This window comes from Suncus etruscus, chromosome 1 (assembly GCF_024139225.1).
Source record: "Suncus etruscus isolate mSunEtr1 chromosome 1, mSunEtr1.pri.cur, whole genome shotgun sequence".
In the NCBI taxonomy this organism is placed as follows: domain Eukaryota; kingdom Metazoa; phylum Chordata; class Mammalia; order Eulipotyphla; family Soricidae; genus Suncus; species Suncus etruscus.
The window spans coordinates 178,421,745-178,435,221 of record NC_064848.1 but is presented as its reverse complement, the minus strand read 5'-3'; the positions used below and the strand labels follow the sequence as shown (position 1 = coordinate 178,435,221).

Genomic DNA, 13,477 nt, shown 5'->3' with positions numbered 1-13,477 from the left:
TTTATGTTTAGTGCACAAAATTCTTAATTAACAAAATAAAATAGCACAATTCATTGTAAATCACTTCGCTAAACTTTCAAACTTCATAAGAAATTTTGTCTTCTCCAAAAGCTCCTTCCAACCCTCTGCTGATGTGGCACTCATGCACTGCATCCCTGTGGAGCTGAGTGAAAGAATTTTAAGGAAACCAATTAAAGGAACTTGGAGCCAGAGTAACAAAGCCCAGGCCATCTTGTCCATCCTTCTGCCTTGAGGCAGAAGCCATCCCCTGCACCAAAACTGTTTGCTTGAATCCTGCTGACAAAAATGCTCACCCCATGTAAATGACAAGTCATAATCCAGATAATGCAACTAAAGCAGATTGTTAACTGTTGAAAACTTATTTATTATGTTCTAAAGTTGCTGATTATGAAAGCTCATCTGAATTGTTTTATATCCTCCTTTCCTAGAAAATTATTTTCTGTAAGAAATATGCTCAAATAATTGTGAAGATATGGGAAGCTTGTGTCCAGGAAATAAAGTTATCTTTATCATCCTATTAAATGTATTTTTGGTTTCCTTTCACTTCAGGTCTACCTTATGGGTGGGAGGAAGCTTACACAGCAGATGGAATCAAGTACTTCATCAAGTAAGTACAAGCATCTCAACAAAGTAAGCAATTTTCTTCACATCTGGAGACAACCTGGAAGTTGCAGAATAATCAGCAAAACCAGGAAACTCTCTTGGAGGTTATAAAAATTAGAAGTAAGAAATGAAGCCACAACATTTTCATTTCATGTGATTTAAACACTAATATCAGGTATCATTTAGGGGAAAAAAACACCTAGTAATTATTTTAAGAGAACCCATAAAACTGGAACAAGACTTTCCTTTGATCATTAATGTTGACTACCCAAATTCACTTCTGGCTAAAAATGCAAATATTTATGAAAAGTTAATGTGTAACCAAATATCTACCTTGATGGTCCTTCCCCCCACCTTGATTATCTTAATGCATATTTCTAGTGCATATAATATTTCATTCTGCCAATATTTTTGAGTATTATTTCCATACATATATGTATGTATTGTTTACTCTGTTTTACAGAGGAAGAAAACAAGTGCTAGGTGAGAAGTAAAAAGGGGGAAAGCCACAACCACTAAATTATCAGTTAGAATTGAATCAAGTTCACTACCTAAAGGATTCTTCTTGTGTACAGATGATTACTAGGAGAGAACCTATCTTGGGAATGCATAATAGGAAGACATTTTTCTAGCTGCTCAGCAAGTTTGTTTTACTCTAGACTAATCAGTCTGTCATAATCCTATTATTTGGGGTTACTTCCTATCATGCCAGAGTCATTATTATCAGAACACAAAGGTTAATCCTAAAAGATTCCCTTATATTTTTTTAAAGAAAAGGCAGATTCTGCTTGTTACTCATTTACAAAAGGAAAGAGAGATATGTCCTTGTTGGCTTTTCAAATATACAAATACTTTCCTAAGCAATATATATTTTTTGGAGTTCTGCAACTTTATAACAGATACCTGCACCTCAATAAATATCATAAAATAAACATCATAAAATAAGGGTGATGGTATCTGCTTTATAAAGTTTTAAATAGTAAACACTTAAAATAGAGTAGATGCTTAATAAAGAATTTTCTTTAATTCATTACTAAATAAAAAGTCTCTCATGGTGAGAAAAAAGGGCATGAGAAAAATCATATAACCATTAAAATACTAATAATCAAATGTTTTTATTTGAAATGATTTAATAAAAAAACTAAGGATAGGGGCTGGGAAGGTGGCGCTAGAGGTAAGGTGTCTGCCTTGCCAGCGCTAGCATAGGACGGACCGCGGTTCGATCCCCCGGCGTCCCATATGGTCCCCCCAAGCCAGGGGCGATTTCTGAGCACATAGCCAGGAGTAACCCCTGAGCGTCAAACGGGTGTGGCCCAAAAACCAAAACCAAAACCAAAAAAAAAAAAAAAAACTAAGGATAAATCTTTAAAATATCATCATATTATATATTGTTCCTTGTGATTTCTAGCAAAAAATAAAGAATTAGTTTACAATGTGTGAAGGAGAAAGTTTTCTTTGGGACAGAGGACCTAGGAATTCCATGCACAGATCACATTTAATACCATACATACAATTCACTTTCAGAATTGTAGCTTCTGGAAAAAATGTTGTACCCAGGTAATATATGTTGAATATATATAGTTCCTGGAAGATTAGAATCACTTCACTGTAGGGGGTAACAGGAAATGGGGGGAAAAAGTTCATTTGCATTGGGTTTTTCTGTTTTGTTGTTGTTGTTGTTATTGGTGGTGGTGGTGGTGGTGGTGGTGGTGGTGGTGGTGGTGGTGGTGGTGGTGGTGGTGGTGGTTTTTGGGTCACATCCTGCGACGCTCAGGTCACTCCTGGCTATGTGCTCAGAAATTGCTCTTGACTCGGGGAACCATATGGGACACCAGGGGATCAAATCGCAGTCCGTCCTAGGCTAGCACAGACAAGGCAGAAGCCTTACCACTTGCGCCACCACTCCAGCCCTGGTTTCTCTCTTATATTAGCTCCTTATGTATAAGAATAAGAAATGAAGAAGGAAAATTAGGTCCTGTTGAATACTAACTGGTGCTCAATGACCAGGCACGCATTATTTGGGGTTTTGTTGTTTTGTATTTTTTAGTTTTTTATTTTATTTTAGCTAACATGGTTTACAGTTTATAATGCTATCAATGGAAGAGTTTTAGGCGATATTTTTATACAATATTCCAACAATAGACCAACCACTATATTGCCCATTCCCTCCACTGTTGTCTCCCCTTACTCCAACACCTATTCTCACCCAAATCCTCTACAGACGAGTTATTAAATTCTGTTGCTTTGGACCATTTTTTTGTTACCTTTTTGTGAGTTTTCCATTCTACGTATGGAGGAGATAATTCTTTATCCATCTCTTTCAGACTGACTTTGAGCAATATGATACCCTCCAGATCCATACACATAGCAGCAAATTGCATGATTTCATCTTTTCTGATAGCTGTGTAGTGTTCCATTGTGTGTATGTTCCATAAGTTCTTTATCCAGTCATCAGTTCTAGATAACTTAGCTGTTTCCAGATTTGGATATTGTGAATAGTGCTGTATTGAATATAGGACCAGAGATATCTATTCTGAACAGAAATGCAATTGGGGTAGGTGACCAGAAGTAGAATTGCTGGTTATATAGAAACTCAATTTAATTTTGTGAGTAGTATCTATATTTTCCAAAGAGATTGAACCAGTTAACATTCTGACCAGCAAGAAATGTGTATTCCTTGTCTCCCACATTGACACCAACACTGACTGTTTTTCTTCATTTTACGTGTACAAGTATGTGTATTTGTATGAATGTGATTTGTTCATTTTCTCAATGTACTATGCATGCATTTTATATGCATTTTACAAGTGTATGTATAATAGTACTTTCAAAGGAAAGCTTTCTTCTTTTCTTTCTATGGAAAGAGTCACGACATTCTTAAATTTAATTTTAAAGAATGTTGTTTATCTTGTTGGTGCTATAATAAAATTATATAAATTATAAATTAAATAATTACATAATTTAACCAATTTTAGTATAATTTTGGGATCACATCTGATGGTTCCCTGGAAGGTACTCCATCTCAGTGCGCATCTCAGTGCACTCTCAACTCTGTGTTTAGGGATCACTCCTGGTCATACTCAGGAAAAGGTATGCAGTGCCAGGGATCAAACCCACAAATCAAGTGCTTTAAGCCCTTTACTATCTCTCCAATCCCAGCTTTAACATTTTATTCTAAAATAAACTTTCTGATTTTCTGTCAGTAAATATTTAACTGATTTGTAACTTACGTATGTATTTATATATTGTGATATATAAATATATATTCGGGTTGCATAAAAATTTGGAGGGAGAAGAAAGTTTGCAATGGGCAAAGTGTAAGATGCCCCTGTACTAGTGCATAGTGCTAATGTCAGAACTCTGTCAGGATGAGTAGTAATAATATAGTCATCTAGAATAGAAAACAGTGACAGCGTCTACCGCCCAAATTCATATCAAGATATTTAGTATTTAAGTACTTTGCTTTTATGACTCTAAAGCAATGACTTTAACCATTTTTATGCCTATGTATTAACACCACTTTTCAGAGTGATATTTGTTGAAAACCCATTTTCTATTCTAAAGGATCCCTGATTTTTGGTAGATGAGGTTTTAATAACTTCTATTTAGTGAGAGCTCATAACTGATGGTAAAACCTGAGCTAAGGCATCCATCTTCTCCACTTGTGCCCAGATAGTAAAGAATATGCACTATAGCCTGTCAAATGAATAAAATTTGTCATCTTCAACCAATTTAAGATTGAAGGCTAAGACTTAGTGGTCTAAATTTTTTTTGTTGTCTCATTTATAAAATGTGTAAAATGTTGAAAAAAAAAAGAGGGGGAAATGTGGATTTGTTTCCTTTGTCCCCAAACTTTATCTGGCACATAATCTCTCTTAGGTAACTGTAATGTAATAAGAAGTTAGAGATATTGGAAAAGGCAGAATACAAAAGGATTGCTTCTAGATTGCAAGTAAAATGCTAGTAATTTGGACTTTTCCTAAATCCTCAGCAGGTCAATTTAGCTCTATTTTAGTGAAGCTATAGGACATGGTCCCTTTTCATAACCTCAATTGGACAATTTACTTTGAGGACTGCTTTGTTCATTGTCAGGGAGTTAAGATATACTCATCACCAGATTAGGAAAACCTTAAGGTTTTCATATCAAGATATTTAGTATTTAACTTAACACCTCATCAAGTGAGGTGTTACCTCACATTGCTTAGAAGCAGTGTTTCATTGAACTAACAAATACTTAAGTCCATGTATATGTGGATTTAACAGTATGTGTATTTGTATAAAATAAATCAGGAGAATGCATGTAGACTCTGCACTGTTTTTTGGGTGTGTAAGAATTTTAAGCATTGTACCCTTACAGTGATTAGAATGAAGAAACAAAAAGAGTAATTTAAGGAAATAATAAGGGCCTTCTTAAATATTTTGTCCCCAAATAATTTTAGCTATAAATTCATATATAAGTTATTGAGTTTATAGTAGTTTGGAAGTAACTGTGATGACTACAGTACATAGTATATGTGGAGACTAAATAAACTATTTATCTAATGGATGAAAACTGTCCTTGGTAATTTGGCATTATTTGATATGAAAAATATGAGTCTCAATATTTGTATCACCACTTTTAACTGTCACAAAAATGGTGATATTTTGATATGATTATCTTATTTCTATTTCCTGAAGCAAAAATCCTCAGACTTATTTGGCCCTACTATTCCCTTTTCAGGAGAAAAATGATCCCTTCATCTTGGAATCTTCCATTTTTAAGCAAAACAAATTACTCCCAATAGTACCTGAGAATAATAACACCCCTTGGATCCTTCTAGCAAATCCCAAGAGGGTTGTATCACCCAGTATGGGGAAGACTTTTCTATAGTATGTAGGAAAGTGTGTGTGTGTGTATATATGTATATATAGTATGCATATATGTGTATATATCATATATACTGTTATTTATAAATTAGTTCTTTAATTGAATCACTATAAGATACACAGTTACAAAGTTGTTAATGGTTGAATTTTAGTCACACAATGTCCAATACCCTTCACCAATGCACATTTCCCACCAACAGTGTTCCCAGTTTTTCTCCCACCTTGCCCATGCCTGTTTCTTGTGGTAGACATTTTTTCATTTCTCTCTTCCTGTGGTTTGTCATATTGTTATTGAAGGGATATCGTGCATATCCCTTTATCTCCTTTCAGTGATCATTTCCAGCTATCATTGTCTTAGTGGTACCTTCTCTGTCCTAACTCCACTGCTATTTGTGGCAAGCTTCCTACTGTGGACTATTTCTCATCTCTACTGTCTTTGGATATTATTACTTATATGTCTTTTTCTTTTCCCAAACAAGGACAGGTTGGAGATGTGGTAGAGTACCTGGTACTATGAAACAAAACATATGGATTATTTAAAAAAAAAAAAAAACACAAGACTAGTAATTTACATCTCATCTCCCAGGATTGTTTTAAGAATTATATAAAATAAGGAATAATATAAAACCCTTCACAAGTATCTGGCACATGGTGAGAGTTTTTAACAGATGTTAGTTCCCCTGTTTCCTCATTTTATATTATTGCAATTTGCCAATGGAGAGGTTTTAGATAACAACATATTCACAGCTGCAAATAGAATCCAAGAACCAAAACCTACATTTAGGCCTATCCCTGACTATTCGGAAGCCCTGTGACAGGAGCCGAGAGGTTTCATTGCTTAAGAGTCCAAGGAGCTTGCTCTGGATTTTCTATAAATATCTAGGAAAGGGTGTAGCAATATGAAACACTGTGAGAAACAGTCATTTAAAGGAAAGGCCAGCCAGCTGACTTAGTTACTCAGAATGGCAGAGCTGCGAAAATGAATATAATGTCTCTATCTAAACAGCCAACACAAAGCTTCATCTCCCTCACCCCACTTAATTGATAACCATACAATTGAGACATGAAGCTTGTTTTTAAACATTTTATTAGAGGTAATATAAACAAACCCTCTGCGATTATATCAGATACTTGAAAATTCAATATCTTTCTGGCTTTATATATTTTTGTCAGATGTGGGATTCTTTCTGCCTCTAAGACTCTTTATTTAAATTTATTAGGGAAACTTTTTTTTGGAGGGGTGCCAACAGGTTCCCTTCCAAAAGGAAGGATTTGTTGAGTTGACTCGGGCTGCCAGAATAAAATACCACAAACTGGGTGGCTTAAATAAACAACCAAAATGTATTTTCTCACAGTTCTGGAGACCTGAAGTCCAAGATCAAGTTGTCAGAATTTATTTCTAATGAAATGTCTTTTCCTCACATGTAGTCAGCTCCTTTGTTTGTGTCCTAATGTGACTTTTCTGTGGCTTCACAGAGAGAGATGTCTGTGGTCTTTCTTATAAGAATAGAGTCCCATTGGGCCAGACCCCAATCTCCAGGACTACACCTAACACTCAGCAGCTCCCCCAAAAGGCCTGGGCAGGAAATAGGTACATGTTAACATAAGAATACATACGAGGGGCAGCTGTGAAGGGCTTGGGTGGCTTCCTCTGGTAACAAATCTGGACTAACAAAATGTAAAATTTTGTTCGATGAAGCCAAAAGGTTTGTGAAAATATAACTACAAAATTCAATGTGACTGTCTATTATTACCAAATAGTTCAATTTAATAGATTCCAAAGAAAGAGTTTTTTGAGGTAGGCCTTCTATATTCTTTATATGATCAATACCAAAAATATCATCAATTTTGAATTACCAAGATCTATAATCTATGAGTATCTAACATTTTCCTTGAAATGAATTAGCATACCTATCCTGGATTGTTTTAGTGCTACATAATAACTCTGGAAAGTTTTGCTTCTATATAAGAACTTCCAGCTGTTATATCACTTAAGCCTATGTGTATCATTTGAAAAGGTAGAATTATATTTTTCTCTCTAAGGGGGAATTTCATTTCCATTGCTCATTTTCAACAAGTCTACTGACATAGCAAATTTTACAACAGTATGCATACATAATATTTCTATAGCCTTAAATTTTTACAATGTAATTTTATATCTGAGTCCAGAAAAACTTTTGTCTTATTTTAAGGCCACATGGAACAGTGCTGGTGGGTAACAGAATGTTTCTATTCAAGGGTCTCTCCTAAAGATATGGAGACTCTGGTGTTAGAGATCAAACTGGGCTGCCTGAATTGAGCTATGTGGCTCAGCCCATTGAGGTATCTCCCCAGCCCCTAAAGATATCATCAAGTATGATTCATACCTTCCCTCCAAAATTAAAATAAAAATAAATAAATAAAATTACAAAAAATTTTAAAATATTTTTTAAAAATTTAAATAATACAAGGTTAAGGGAATTGTTTAAAGGTTAAGGCATATCTCTTGCTTTTGGCTGACCCTTACTCAATCTCTGGCACCATATAGTCCCCTGGCATCATTTGGTGCAGCTTCGAAGGCCCAGGAGCACCGGAGAATGTCTGAAACAGCACTGCATCCTTGAACTTTCTCACTAAACTACTGACCAGTGTGAGCTGAGAATTGTAGGGAGTACCCCACATGTCCCCTGAGCACCACTTGGTAGACCCCCTCCCCTTCAAAAAAATAACAATCAACTGAATTTTAAAAAACAAACCTTCTGGTTTGTTTCTTACTGGAACTTGTTTTGTTTTTAATATAAAATGGATCATATTTCTACTCCAACAGAATGAATGATTTTGATAGCCATGTACACAAAATTAAGAACTTTATGGGGCAAAAAAAATCAAAACTAAATATACAAGACTAATTTTGGTTTGTTTTTTTTTTAATTTATTTGTTTTTTGCTTTTTGGGCTACACCCTGTGATGCTCAGGGGTTTGTTCTTGGCTATGTGCTCAGAAATTGTTCCTGGCTTGAGGGACCATACAGGATTGAACCATGGTCTGTCCTAGGTCAGCCATGTGCTAGGCAAACACCCTACCTCTGTGCTATTGCCTCAGCCCCAAGACTAATATGGTATACCTCTTTGTTGGTGGTGGTGATTTGGGGGTCACATCAGGGCTTATTCTGGCTCTGTGCTCAGGAATTACTCTTAGCAGTGCTCAGTGCTATATATGGTGCTAGAGAGTAAATCCACATTGGCTGCATACAAGCCAAGTACCTTACCCACAGTACTATCCATCTGGCCATGTTTTTAAATATGAAATATATATTGTTATTACTATTAACATGACTAGTATATAAAATTTTCCAGTGATTCAAGTTATTTATTTGCCTTGGTTTTCTGATTCATATAAATACTATATATGTAAAATCATCTCTCCCCTTATGACATTGGAAATTAATTACTTTGTCTCATTAACCAGAAGCTTTATCTTAAACATCATGAAATAATACATGTAATCTTGCTAACTTTGTAATATATAAATAGTACCATCTACAATGGAATATGAACAAAGAAATCCTTTTCATCACACAATTATAAGAATGAATTTCAACAAAAGTAGTTCACTTTTTTGTCTTTAAACCTCATTTCTCTTAACAGACTGTCCTAAATTTTTATTTTGAAAAAAAAATGTATTTTGTATGCTAGAAGGAAGGTATGCTAGAAACATAAGGAAGGTAATTATAATGGGATTTAAATAATTCAATTCCATTTCTTTGCCAATAAGACTTGTTCTCTTAGGTTTCTTTTATAAGTTCTAAGATATGTGTTTTAATTATGAATATTGTAGAAGAATAAAAACCCAATACTTTCATCTTCCCAAATCGAATGCTGCTGTTTTCGTAATACAGATTTGGCAACCATTCAGATGCAAGTTGTGTTATTATTTTAAATTTTTCAATTATATCTGGACTTCTATTAATTATTCTTCAAATCAGGTCAGATACCTTCTTTGCAATAACAATTACTAGAAATAAGTGTGGTCAAAGGGAAGATTCTTGTGTTTTTTAGTCAGCTTTGTTTATTATTAGACCTAAATTTTTCATACTGGATAACAGTATCTTACTTTATAAATCATGGAACCTTTATTAATTAAAGTCAACAGTGCTGATATATTTTCTCCTCACAGCTAAATTATCAAGTACTTAAGTAAAAAAGAAACCACTTCCAATTTTAGGATGATCTCCAAGCTCTTAAATCTGGAATTATTTCAGCCTACTGATTATATCCGAGCTCTTTAGTCACAATATTCACTAACACATAAAATTGAAAATGTACACAAATGTCTTCATTCCAGCATCCAGGGGAGAATTATATCTTTTTCCCACAATGATCAAAAAAGCCCTCATTCATCAATTAAATAACCATGATTCTTTGTATTAACTGAGCTTTAGAAGAGTTTGTTCCAGGTGTTTTTACCAAAGACCCAGGTTCATGAATAGAATTTATCTCAGTTGCTTATTTTCTTATTTCCTAGATGTAATAATTGTATATTTGCTGTTTTAGTGTGCATATAAGATAAGTAAGTTAAGGTTTTATGCAATTACTTTTGTATTTGAAATAAGATCAGATAATGATTTGTTGAGGAAAGATGCTTAATAAGAGTTGCTGGTAGGAAAGACTTTCTGGTGGATCTTTTTAATATTCATTGTTCATTGTCTTAACTTTTTTTACTTGGATATTTTGCTTTTTCAGATTTAATTTTTTCAAATATAATGGAAACAAGCTTACTACTATTTTTTAAAGTTAGATTGGAATGCATTCACTTAAACTTACCACTTAGATAACTATTTGTTCTTATTTTTCTTCTTTCCTCCTTTCTCAATCCAGAAAAATTATATATATATATAGTTTTGGTCCACACTCTGTGGTGCTCAGGGAGTACTCCTGGCTCTAATCTCAGGGGTCATTTTAGGGGGTGTTCAGGGGGCCTGGATCCTGGGGATTGAACCCTAGTCAGCCTCATGCAAGGCAAATACCCTACTCATGTCCTACTCATTGTGCTATTGCTCCAGCTCCTGTTTCTAATACTTTAAAGCCCCTTATCTAACTTGATAAATATTAGGTAACCAACATTTAAACATTTTTCAAAATGGCATTATTAATCACTTTCTTTTTAATTTTAAGTAGGTACTTTGGACAAGACATTGTGTCCTCATTTCACCTTACATTGGTATTCTAGTCCTCTTAGATTACATTCATTAGTATTTATTTAAAACCTCTTTAAACTTCGGCAGCTTACCAGCTTTATAAATGCCTTAAAATAAAATTAAGTTCTTCATAATCAACTGCCTCAGTAAGTTTAGCCTCCATAATAAGAAATTCCATTAGACAATTTTAAAGAGATAATAGTAATGTGGATTACTGTCAAGAGAATAATGATTCTTTGTACCACTTAACCACACTCTAGGGTTTTAAAACTATGGAGATGTCTCAGCTTTTCACCTTTATCTTGATTTTAAAGCAACTTAAATCTTTTAACACATAGTAAAACTATCTATAATCTTTCTCCACAGGAAGATGCGTTTTTAATTTTTAAGAAAATAATAATTTTAAGATATTATATAAATAAATGTTATAATCTAGGTTTGAAAACAAATCACATCATTACTAACAATGAAACTGACCTTCTACATATACTAAACCCAAATTTTTCTGTAATTGTCATTAATAGACAATAAAATAAATGTGTTTTGTGGTAGCTCCCAAACAGTACTCTGTGGAATAGTCTGTATTCTAAGAACCTGCTAATTTGTGTAATATTTGCAAACTCTTGGAGAATTGTCATAGTGTGTTTGAGGCTCTGAGAAGTGGCACAGTAAAGAAGCCTATGTAACTAAGTATTTGTATATCTAAACTTATCCATAAAGTATTTTTTTTCACACAATATTTTTAAAAGCCATTGAAGTATTCTTTGGGAAATATCCTTCTGTAATACAGAAGAACTTTCAGATCTGTGATCTCATTTGATCTTCAAAATATTAGGTAACCCTCAAAGAGACCTGATTTAAGAAATAACATGCCTTCTGAGTTGAGTTTTGGTAAAATAAGGATGGTGGAAACTAACCTAGACTGGATGAAGGCAGTGGCTAACGGAGAGAAAGAGTGTTTAAGGAAAAGAAACAAGTCATTTTAATTCCCGCAGCTGTCCAAAATTCAGAATCTGGGCAGATAGTGGTGGATCTAAGAGATACATTCAGCAGATGATGAGAACATGAATACTAGGCTTGAAAAAGATCAACCACCTAGTAGCAGCATGCTTTATGGTGGTATTTGTCCACTCTCTTCACATTCCTTTTGCTCATTCTCCTTGCCTTTGCATGTCTTCTTCCCTGTAGTGCCTAGTCATTTGTTCTGTAACCTGTGTTACACCATAAACTCAGAATTTATTGTGCCTAATACATATTTTTCTCTCCGAGGAGTACCATATGCAGAGTGTCTAAAAATTAAACAGGCACATAGAACTTCGTGTAGTAAAAGAGAAAACAAAGGGCCCAGTTTAGAGGAATCTAGAGGTAGATTTGCTTCTCTGGGATTAGTATGAGGTAACTTCACAAGCAAGCCAGAAGAGAGAAATGATGCGGCAGAGAAAAAAGTATTGTTGAGGTTGTTAGAAGCCGGTTTTTCCTACTATAAAGTAAGCATGGAATCCATAAGGCATCAATTGGCATTGCATTCTTAACAGGTGAGCAATAGTGTAGGTTTTGTTGTTTAGAAACATCTCTTGGCTGGAGAAAAGAAAGCATTAGAAAAGAACCAACTAGAACAGAGGCAGAGAGATACCAGCTATTTCGGTGATCCAGTCTGCAGCATTAGAAAAGGATAGGAAAGAAAAGATTCCCAAGATGCTGCCAAAATGATCATGAGATGTGCTGAGTGAGTAAAATGCCTGCTTGGGAGAAGCAAGGAGTCAGAGAAGAGGCATTTTCCTGTGCTCCTTTTTCACCATAGAAGGTCTTTTTTCCTGGGCTTAAAAATATGTCTGAAATCTTTGAGAGCTATCAGGTCCAGTCCCCATGGCTTCCTCTTGCCAGGAACGGGCACAGGGTGGGAGCAGCATCAATCAGGTCCAAGCTGGCCCCAATGAGCACTTTCAGATTCTAATTGCATTCCTCCTTTTTCCCCAAGTCATGTCACCCAGACCACATCCTGGCTCCACCCCGTGATGAGCGCTCTTAACCTGTCCTGCTCAGAGGAGAATGAAGAGGACTGTTTGGGAGAACTTCCAAAGTGCAAGAGTTAAAGGCTTTCTGGAAGAAGCTGAGCTCTACCGTCTATCACCTTCGTTCCTGTGGACACTCTCAGACTCAACAGTCCAAAATAGGATTAAAACGCACTCTACTCACTGAAGTCGTGAAATGGAATCTCTGGACTGAGGCTATTTTAATAAAACATTCTCGTGTGAATGTGTATATTTGCAATATCCATTGCCACACCACTCATTCCTTAAGGAGAACCTAGCACATATTTTTGAAATTATCTGTAATTAGATTCTGTAATCTGTGTGCTCTTTTCATGTCTAACTAGATCTCTGCAATTTTATATGCAGTTCTTTATATAGTGTCATATAATGGTTTTTATAATTATGCCTTACACTGGAAATTTTTTTGAACATAGTGAAACACTACTTTTATTTGATAATTCACGAAACTTTCAGATTTGTATTGTGAGGGAGTTGAGCGAGCATTTGGGATTTTCTTTATCTGATGTTGGGATCAAGCCCAGGGCCACATCGTGTGAGGTGTATGTTTGATGACAAATTTAGACAGGTATCGAATACAGTTTATACATGTATGGGACTTTCGCACTTAGAAAAATGCCTTTTAACCCATTTTATTGAAGCCACCCGTATAATGCAGATTCAGAGGTTATTTTTTTATTCTTATTTTTAAATTAGGGGAATAGTGTTTCAGAGGTGTGAAGCACCTTGTCTCTGAGTTGAGACTCACATCCAAGTCTTC

The 13,477-nt window shown here is 35.0% G+C and overlaps 1 long non-coding RNA gene across 1 annotated transcript; it reads left to right on the top strand.

Annotated features, from left to right (window-relative positions):
* Positions 1-593: 593 nt before the first annotated feature.
* Positions 594-12,926, top strand: LOC126008132 (uncharacterized). The gene is made up of 2 exons (XR_007495523.1): positions 594-628; positions 12,645-12,926. It is a non-coding gene; the product is annotated as an uncharacterized LOC126008132 (long non-coding RNA).
* The last annotated feature ends 551 nt before the right edge of the window (positions 12,927-13,477 follow it).